At 43.4% G+C, this 9,319-nt stretch overlaps 1 protein-coding gene across 1 annotated transcript in view; it reads right to left on the bottom strand.

Moving 5' to 3' along the window:
* Positions 1–4,861: 4,861 nt before the first annotated feature.
* LOC109320034 (carbonic anhydrase 13-like) overlaps positions 4,862–9,319 on the bottom strand; it is a 52,824-nt gene continuing 48,366 nt past the window's right edge. The window contains exon 9 of the transcript XR_002103705.1: positions 4,862–5,078. The gene's annotated coding sequence lies outside the window, so the exon portion shown is untranslated. The remainder of the gene's footprint in view (positions 5,079–9,319) is intronic.

The raw sequence follows: 9,319 nt of genomic DNA, 5'->3' as shown, positions 1-9,319 counted from the left end.
ATTTGCTTGAGAAGCATCTATGGATGCAAGCCAGTGTTTTGGTCACTTTAGTAGCTGCAGCATCGCATTGCAGGCTCATGTTCATCTTGTGGTCAATGCTGACCCCAAAGTGTCTTTCTTCCGTACTGCTAGCCAGCGTAGCACTGCCGAGCCTATAAGGATGCTGCAGGTTTTTCTTCCCAAGGTGGAGGAGAACCTTGCATTTTTCAGTATTAAACACCATCAGGTTCTTATCCGCCCATTTCCTGAGCCTGTCCAGGTCAGCCTGGATCACCCACCTGTCTTCTGGTGTGGATGCTTTTCCCCGTAGTTTGGTGTCATCGGCGAACTTGGCCAGTCCGCTCCTGTCTCCAATGTCCACATCATTGATGAAGATGTTGAACAATATGGGTCCAAGGACAGAGCCTTGGGGGACCCCACTGGTCACAGGACATCTTGATGAGTGACTGCCATCAATTCCTACCCTCTTGGTCTGACCACAGAGCCAATTTCCCAGCCAGCGGATCGTGGTGGACCCAAGGCCACAATTGGACAGTTTTGCGAAGAGGTGATTGTCGGATACCAGATCAAAGGCTTTTTTGAAGTCCAGATATATGACATCAGTCTCTTCTTCCTTGTCCAGGTGATAGGTCACCTGGTCGTAGAAGGAAATGAGACTGGTCAAGCAAGACCTACCCGCAACAAACCTGTTGCATTCCAGTAGCCTGTCTCGTGTAGCCCACTGGAGGGGGGCTGTAGGCCTCAGAATCCCACCTCCAGACTATTGACACCTAAGGAAGAGCCTCAGAAGTGAAGATTGCATCCTGGCCAGATGTACCTTGATTCTGATGACAGTCCTAGGATTGGTAGATATAGAATTGTTTGATTGTTTGTATTGTTGCTTTTTGTTATTGCTCTATATCCACAAACTTGCCTATTATCAACTGGCAGGTATTGTGGTCAGTTTGAGGGTTATGCTCGCCCGGAACAAAGGTATAGGGGTTGGTTCCTAAAATTCACTGCAACAATTGCCCACTCCACCAGGACACAAGGGTAGTAACCTGACCGATCAGGGAATTTGTTGATGCAGAGTAATCTGGTCTAAAGGGGTTAGCTAAGATTTGTAGTAAGGTACAGATGTAAGGTAATTGACTAGGGTTGTACGTGTTGTGCAGGAGATGTTATTTGTTACTGCTGATGAGGAGACTTTGTTTTTTTGGGTCAGGCAGTGTAGTGGACATGGGTATGTGCTGTGGTTGGCTTGGGATTAAGTAAGAACCTCCTGTTGTGTTTGCAATAGGAAGCTAGAGAGCAGAGAAAGTCATCATCTCTGTGCTGGAAAAGTTGTGTTAATGAATAGGACAGGGTCTTTTGACTTTAAGGTCTTTGGGAAGGGTTACAGTCTTTTGCAGATGGTTACAAGAGCAGTCTTGCATGTTTGCTGTGGGGTCTGTAAGGTGTAGGTTACAAGTGCAGGTTATGGAAAGGTAGAATGTTACTCAGGCGGTGCAGCTTCAGAAAGATCAGAGACAGAGGAATGTGAGACAGATACTTCAGGATCCCACATGCACTGGAGAATAGAGGCAGCAGGTGGTACAAAAAGAGACAAGGTATGTTACTAGGCATCTGCCCAGGCAGTGGCAAAGAATTTGTGATTGGAAGTGAGAAGAGAAACTTGGTTCTCTCCCCCTGTCCAGGAACAGTGAAGAGCCTAAAAAAGATTGTTATAGGAGTGTAACATCTTGTTTTGGGAAACATCAGGGTACAGCTGTGTAAACAGAGATCAGTGCCCAGAAGTTACTCTGGGCAGAGAAAGGAAGAGTGAGGTTATCAGAGATAGTTTTGTTTTGCTTTTCTGTAGGGGTGCATGGTTTGGGGGCTTGGTTTTAGAGGTAGGAAGAGCTTCTCCAAAGGGATTGTGTGTGGTATGTAATCCATCACACGCAATCTTTCAGAGGGAGATTTCTTGGTCCTAGAACAAAGCTTGCTGGCTTGTGTGTGTGTTGTAGGAACTGACAAGCTGTGAGAGAAAGATCAAGATTTGCTGGATGTGTTGGTTTGCAAAGAGCAAGACAAGAAAGGGACCACTGATGAGAATGAATTGTGAAGCCTGTAGACCAGAAAGGATATGGTTAAGATTTGGGAAAGGAAAGGAAACCTGGAAGTTAGGTAAGTTCAGAGCAAGAGAGTTTGGTCCTGGGTATGACTTGAAACTGCTACCCTCTTGGGTGCGGCCAGTGTGGTGGAGCTACCCGTAGCAGGGTAGTTTCTGCAAAATGCTGCATAATAATCACCCTGGGGAATGGGCAGGGGCAAATATAGGGTGCCTTAAAACCCTAGCTCCCACCGCCTTGTGGGTTACCCTTCATTGAGAAAAGGCTAGGGGGAGCATACCCCAACAGAAAAACCTTTGATGAAGATCAAGGAAAAGAGACGTGTGGCAGAAATACACCTTGGTGCCACATCGAGACGAGAGCAGAGGAGAGTGTGAGAATGACATTTTAGAAATAATTGCTTTGTAGCAGAAAGAAATATAGCAACCTTGAAAAAGAGTTGTAACTTGATCTGAGAGTGTTCAAGGTGGTTAAGTAAAATACCTTCTCTTGCTGGTCCCATAAGAAGTCAGTAGCAAAGAAAATTAACCCGTACTGGAAACTGTGTGAATGTTTGTAACAGAAATAGAGCCTAAGGAGCCCAACGAGTGAGTGGCTTCTTAAAGACTGCTAAGGTGTTGGTGCAAAATAGAGAATGTGAGCAGTGTGATATGTTTGCTGTGTGTGTGTATTGCAAGGCCAAGAAATATCTGGAAGTGTAAATATCTGTAATCTCATTGGTAAAGGGGTAAGAAAGAGTTTGTTTTTTTTTACCTCTCCTCCCTTTCCAGAAATAGTGTGAATCTTTTAGAGAGGAAAGTGTTAACAGCTTATTAAGACAAAAAAGATGGTTCTAAAAACTCAGTGTTAGCTATGAAGGCTCTTACTGTAATTGATGGAGTTAATCAAGACAAGTAAATGAAGGCATTTCTTAAGGCTCAGGCAGAAAGAATTACATGTGGTAGGATACAGGTGTGTGTTTTAAATGAGAAATCAAACTTTCTCCCCCACAAAGGCAGTGTAAATATTAACTAGAGGCTGAAATAAACTATCTACTATGAGTTATAATAGGTAGTTTAACTTAGGAAATGAGAGTATAGATGTTTAAGGTGTATAGTTTCCTAATTTTGGTCTGTTTTGAGGGCAAACCTCAAAACTGACAAACTTCAGAGCTTTAAATTCAGTAACAAATGTTACAGCTCCTGGTATAACAAAATACTTTGAAGTTCCAGCAGCTATAGCAGGAGGGGTAAAATGATTTTTAATACTGAATTTGGCTAATATTTAGGTTATTTCCTTGGCACAAAAGTGCTGGTGTAATTTGGAATTGATATTCATGGGAACAATAGTATTGTTGTATCTAAATACCTTAAATATTTTATTATGTCCCAGCAATAAAGATGTGGAAAAAAGATTTTTAAATAAAAATTCAGGGGGGAAAATTCTCCTTCTAAAAAGGAAAAAATATTTTAAAATGACAATTTGGTTAAAGTGTAGCAAAGGTATTGGCATCCCTTGATCTCACATCTGGGAAAAAATTGTAAAGGTCCCAATGCCAATTTCCAAAATGGAGCAATGAACCATTGAAAATAGTAAAATAAATGTAAATAACTCTTGTCACTTAATATATGTATGTATACAAGAAAAACACCGCAAGAATTGTGCATTGTTCCTGCATGTCAGCATTGTAAATGTGTAAAGATGAACAATATTTTATTGCAAGGAGTTTTCCTTGGCATGTTTGCGTGGGGTTGTTTGCAGAAACCATAGTGTAAGATTCAATCTAATAGCAAAGGTGCCTGAAAGACAATGAGGCCTCATTACCATCAACAGAATTTTTTTCACCTAAGCTATGGTTTTATCATCCCAACAAAAATTGTTTTGTCTGTCTGTTTTGTGTTGTTTGTCCTGTTGTGGTTTGTTTGGTTTGTTTTATGTTGTCAAAAGTTTAAATGTATATAAATATCATAAAGATGTGATAAAAAAATCATTGGTAATACTCTCTCTAAAAATTGAATTTGTCTGTGGATCCCAGACCAGGACACTTCTTATCGAGTTTGGACAGGAAAGCTGTTCTAATCTTTGAAACGAAGAACAGCAATTCATATGAAAGTTTTAAATTGTAAAGTGTACTTGTTTAGCAAAATGGCATTTGTTAAAAAAATAATATGTGTGTGTTTAGTAAATAACTTGATGAAATGTTTTTAAGGCTATAAAGGAAATCTTATTTGTATTTAGATACTATTTATAACACCAACATAACCAGATGCGTGTGAAAACTGCATTAACCCATTGTTTTACAGGAAAAGCAAGAGTTGATAAACTAGTACATCAGTATTTGTATAAAGAAGTAAAGGAAACTTTTTATTGATTAAAGCAAAATACAGAATGGATGGGCATGTAAAATGATGTGAAACCTTACATAGCTAATTATGTCCAATGTGCAAAAGAAGAGGCCCGACCTTCTGAGTCCTAATCAATATTTTATCAAAGGAGGGGAGGCCCGTGGAGTAAGTTACAAATAGATTTCATAAATAAATTCCTTTTAATTATAGAATGACTGTTTGTGAATGCGTCTGCCTGGCTTTGAATGCCCGCTCATGTGCCGCCTTGGCCTGAACTGTAGAGAGTGTACATTCCCTGGCTTCATGGATCCCCTGAGGTAGGCTTCAGTTGTCCCTCTGGCCTCTCCTGCCATGCCTTTGAATGTTACACCAATGGAAGGGGGGTAGCCTCAAAAGACCTCTCGGGGTGGCCATTCCACTCACCAGATGTTTGTGGAGCTCCACCTCCCCTACCCCAGCCTCTGGTGGGACGCTAGGTCTTGAAACAGCTGCCCCTCCAGTGTGGATGTTCCTCATGAGTGCTCTATGGTATCACTGCTTCCTTGTGCCTTAGACTGTATCCCCCTTTCTCCTTGGGCAAGGATGGTCGGTCAGCTTGGGCCCTAGGGCTGGAACCCCCTTGAGCCAGTCAGCTCTATTCCTGAGGCCAGTGTGGGTGCCCCTGTCGGGCAAGAGTAAAGAGAACAAAATGAAGAAAAGAAGAAAAAGAAAAACCCAAAGGGGCCTTCCAGTCAAGCGTCTTACTGGGTGGCTCTCCCAGCCCTCCTGCCCATACTTGGCAGTGCTCGTTCTACGTGGCTCCGTTGGGGTCCCCCTTCCCTTTCCATTCCCATCCCAGCTTCCCAACCTGGTACCTGGGAGCGACCAGGTGGAGGAACTTCTGTTCCCTCGGGTTCAGCCTCAGCCTCTTCCTCCAAGTCACTGTTCCCATTGTGCCACAGTTCAGCATCTCCACCACCATGCTTCCCCTGCAGTATTAGGGGCGAGTCACCCCAGATGCTCCTTCCCTTCTGGGGCTCGATCTGGGCACCCCAGGTGAGAGGAGTCCTTGCAGCCTCTGCTGCCACCTGCTGTCTGGGAGTTCCCAGTTCATACTGGTGCTGTCTGCTGCTGGCGCAGAGAGCTTCTGCCTCCTCACTCGCTCTCCTCACCTTTCTGCCAGTGGATGCTTTTATCCCACTGGCTGGTGCGTCCCCGTGACATCACCCACCAGCTTTAATCGTATAAAGGCACGGCTTGTAAACCACATGGGTTCTTCTCCTCACCCCTCCAGTGTCGCTTCTCCTGCAGGTAAGTGGCCGTTTTGTGTTCCTTTCTCTATTTTCATTTTTTTTCCGCACTGTGCCTCACAGGCGGGGCTTCCTGGTCCCTCTTCTCACTGTCCCTGGGACAATGAACAATATAAAACTCTATGAAATTTTATTTGAACAGCCCATGAAGTTGTTGATGGACATGGATCGGTTTAACATGACTGATTATTTAACGTACATATATAGAAGCGGCACATAATGCTGGAAACTGCATGGCACAAACCCTGGATATTTTGACTTAGCTTTGCTTATTGCTTTGTTAAGATGTATTAGCATATTGTTACGCTTTTCTTACTTTTCTTTTGAGCATTTTGAATTGAGCAAGCATCTTAAAGGAAATCATCCCTGCAGATGGAATAACTGAATTGATTTCCAGTTCTCTTTAGGGATCAATTGGACTACCTTAAATTATTGGTTACAAAAGAATTCACAAATTGGCTATCTTACATGAGAATAAAATCAACTGTGTATTGTAACTATTTTACATCAAGGTTCAGAAATTCTGAGAGTATCTGAACAAGCTAGACAAATGATGATACACCATTGGTATGATATTTTCAAGGGACAGTCACCATCATGGATAGCGGTCCTAAATGTTATGTTACATCCTATTATCGTCTTTTCTATACTAACTGGAATAATGCTGATTGTAATGTGTTGTATGTGTTGTTGGATGAAATAAATGCATTTTTAATTGAAATCACATACCTGAATTACTTTATAAAATATAGCTTTGCAAAAATTATAGAGTGATCCATTCAAAACAAAATATTTTAAAGGACCAAGAAAGGGAATGTTATACACATCAACTTTTTTGCCTATTGCTTTTAATCTTATGTATTTTCTGGAGTTTTGCATTGCCTTAATAAACTTCATTTTGTATTGCTCTGTAGCTTGACATAAGTGTTCAACATTTGTATGGTGTATGTATGAGAGAATGGGTGAGAGTGTGTCTGTGAAAAAGGAAAACATCAGTTGGTGACTTCCTGAAGAATGCAGACAGATAAAAGACTAAAACAAGAAGAAATCCACCACGAACAGTGAGAGAACAATGGCAGTCGACCTTCAAGGAAGAACACAGTGATAACACAACAAAAGCCCTGAGGATTATGTGAAATGACAAGGGTATAAAAGATGGGGCAAGGCATATCGATTTTGGGTCTTGCTCTGCATGTTATCCTGGAGCACTGGTTTGTCTAAAGAGATTGACTGGCAGGAGCCTGGCTCCCTACTCATGATTAACTTGGCTGGCCACTAAATTAATCTGAGTATTAATAAGACTGGCAATGTATACCAGTGCAGAACAGAAATTGGGGTATAAATGTGTTGTGTGTTTGTGTGTATTAAGTGCCTAATCAATACACGCAGTATCTTGACTTATTCTCCCTTACAAGGTCTCACTCATGATTTGAGCAATTGGCAATTTGTGTAACAGCAGCAGTGGGCAACCTGATTGACTGTTGGGGGTCACACACTCCCTGTGCAGGTTCTGGCAAGCTCCCAGGTGAGAAAGAGAGAAAGAAAGAGAGAGAAAGAGTGTGTGTGGCACCAGCAGGCTGGGGGAGCAGAGACTGCAGGTCCAAAGTGTGGGACGCTGGCAGGGATGGTGGGCAAGGGAGGGCAGGGAGTGTGGGTAGGGGATGAGGGGGTACCGCAAGGGCTGGGAGGGGGTCAGGGGACTGCACATCAGGAGTGAGCAGCATGGGGGACAGGAGGGGTGACTGTGGGTTGGGTGTGCAGTGCACTGGCAGTGCCAGGGGGATGTGGGTTGGGATTGAGGGACACCAGCAGTGCTGGGGGCAGGGGGCTGCGGGTCTGGAGTAAGAGGCACAAGGGATGGGATGGGTGACTGTGGATTGGGTGTGCAGGGCACTGGCAGCACCAGGAGGTTGTGGGTTGGGAGTGAGGGGCACCAGCAGGGAGTGGGTGGGCAGGGTACTGCTGTTTGGGAGTGAGGGGCACTGGCAGAGCTGGGGTCAATAAGGGGCAGCAACAGGGAGTGGGGAGAGTGGCTTGTCAGTGAGGGACAACAGAATGGGCAGGGGCAGGGCATTGCCCCTCCCCATTATACTCCCCCTGCCTCCCCCCACCTCTGACAGGTGTACTCTTTTTTGGACAAAGAAATATGCTCCTAAACCAGGGTTACCATCTCTGAGTTACGTTATCCACACTTCCCTTGTTTTAGCATTTTTGTTAATTACTCCAACAGAAAACAGAGGGAAATATCAAATGGGAACTTATGTGAAAAACCAGGGTCTAATTATGGCAACCAGAAATGACACATCGATTTTTTTTCATTATACAGTCTCATAAAACATGAAGTAGGATAGATGTCCTTGATAAAGTAATCAACCTAACAAATGGGCAAGCCACTTGTATGATGTCTCAGTACCTCAGTCACTAGTAGTACAGTGATCTCTTATCTTTATAGCAAAGGAATAAAGCAATACAGAAAAACCAGGAAATGCTACCTTGAAACATAAAGATAATATAGTACATATAAAAAGATATATTTGACAATAATGGCATTCTCTACTGTTGATATAAAGAAAAGGAAAGGAAATTATATAGGGAAGAAGTTGAAACAGCTGATTTTTCAAAGTAAAAGTTTCAAAAAATTAATCAAATGTGAACTGAAATTCTGTATCTAATATGTAACAATGTTGTTTTCAAACTTTAGTTTAAATCCCTCTTGCATATATTGAACAACAATTTATTCATATATAAAAATATTAATATACATGCACAGATAGATAAAGCAATGGTAAATTTCCTCCAGTGATAAATTAAAAGTACCATAAACAAATGTAGACTACATTTGTGAACTGTGGCCTGTGGTTTGCTTTAGCAGCTGAGACATCACATAGATGGCTCATGTTCATCTTGTGGCTGATCATGACCCCCAAGTCTCAGCCATGGTGCTAGCGAGCATAGCACTGCCGAACCTATAAATGTGCTGTGGGTTTTTCCCCCACCCCCCGAGGTGGAATATCTTGTATTTGTTGGTACTGAATGTCATTAGGTTTATATCCATGCCTTGGGGTGCTCTGGTGAACAGGCAATCCCCCAGATCCTGATGCACACCCCGATATACTTATATGTTGTGTTGTAGAACACTTAGGTGCCCTGCTTCTATAAAGAGTGGAAACTACTAGGGAAAGAGCCCTAGCAGTGAGTGGGGAGCCCCAGCTGCTAGTTACCAGGGCAACCAGAGTGAGCTAGCAGCCCACACCTGCCAGTGGTCAGCTGACCGGAAGGGGCAGGGCCTGGTTCATGTATAAACCCCAGGGCTGAAGCCAGGATGGCAGTTCCCTGCTAGCAACCAAGGTGGAAGGAGCTCTCCCAGAGCAACCAAAGGGGAGAGGTCTGACTGCAGGTACAGCCTGTGATATTGGTGAGGGATGGAGCACCCCGGTGTGGCTTGAATGGTGTTATTGCTGGGTGACTTGAATTTATGTTATAGCCCAGGAGCTTGTGTTTTGTTTACTGTTTAAGACTGGTGGTTTGGGTGAGGCTATTAGGGGATGGAGGAGGCCTCATGGGGGACCCACAGCAGCGTGGGGACCCCAACACCAGAGAGGGTGCAGCATTT

The sequence above is a fragment of the Crocodylus porosus genome, unplaced genomic scaffold, assembly GCF_001723895.1.
Source record: "Crocodylus porosus isolate Cpor-Errol unplaced genomic scaffold, CroPor_comp1, whole genome shotgun sequence".
In the NCBI taxonomy this organism is placed as follows: Eukaryota; Metazoa; Chordata; order Crocodylia; family Crocodylidae; genus Crocodylus; species Crocodylus porosus.
Note: the sequence above shows the minus strand (reverse complement) of the source record. Positions and strands in the feature narration are given on the sequence as shown.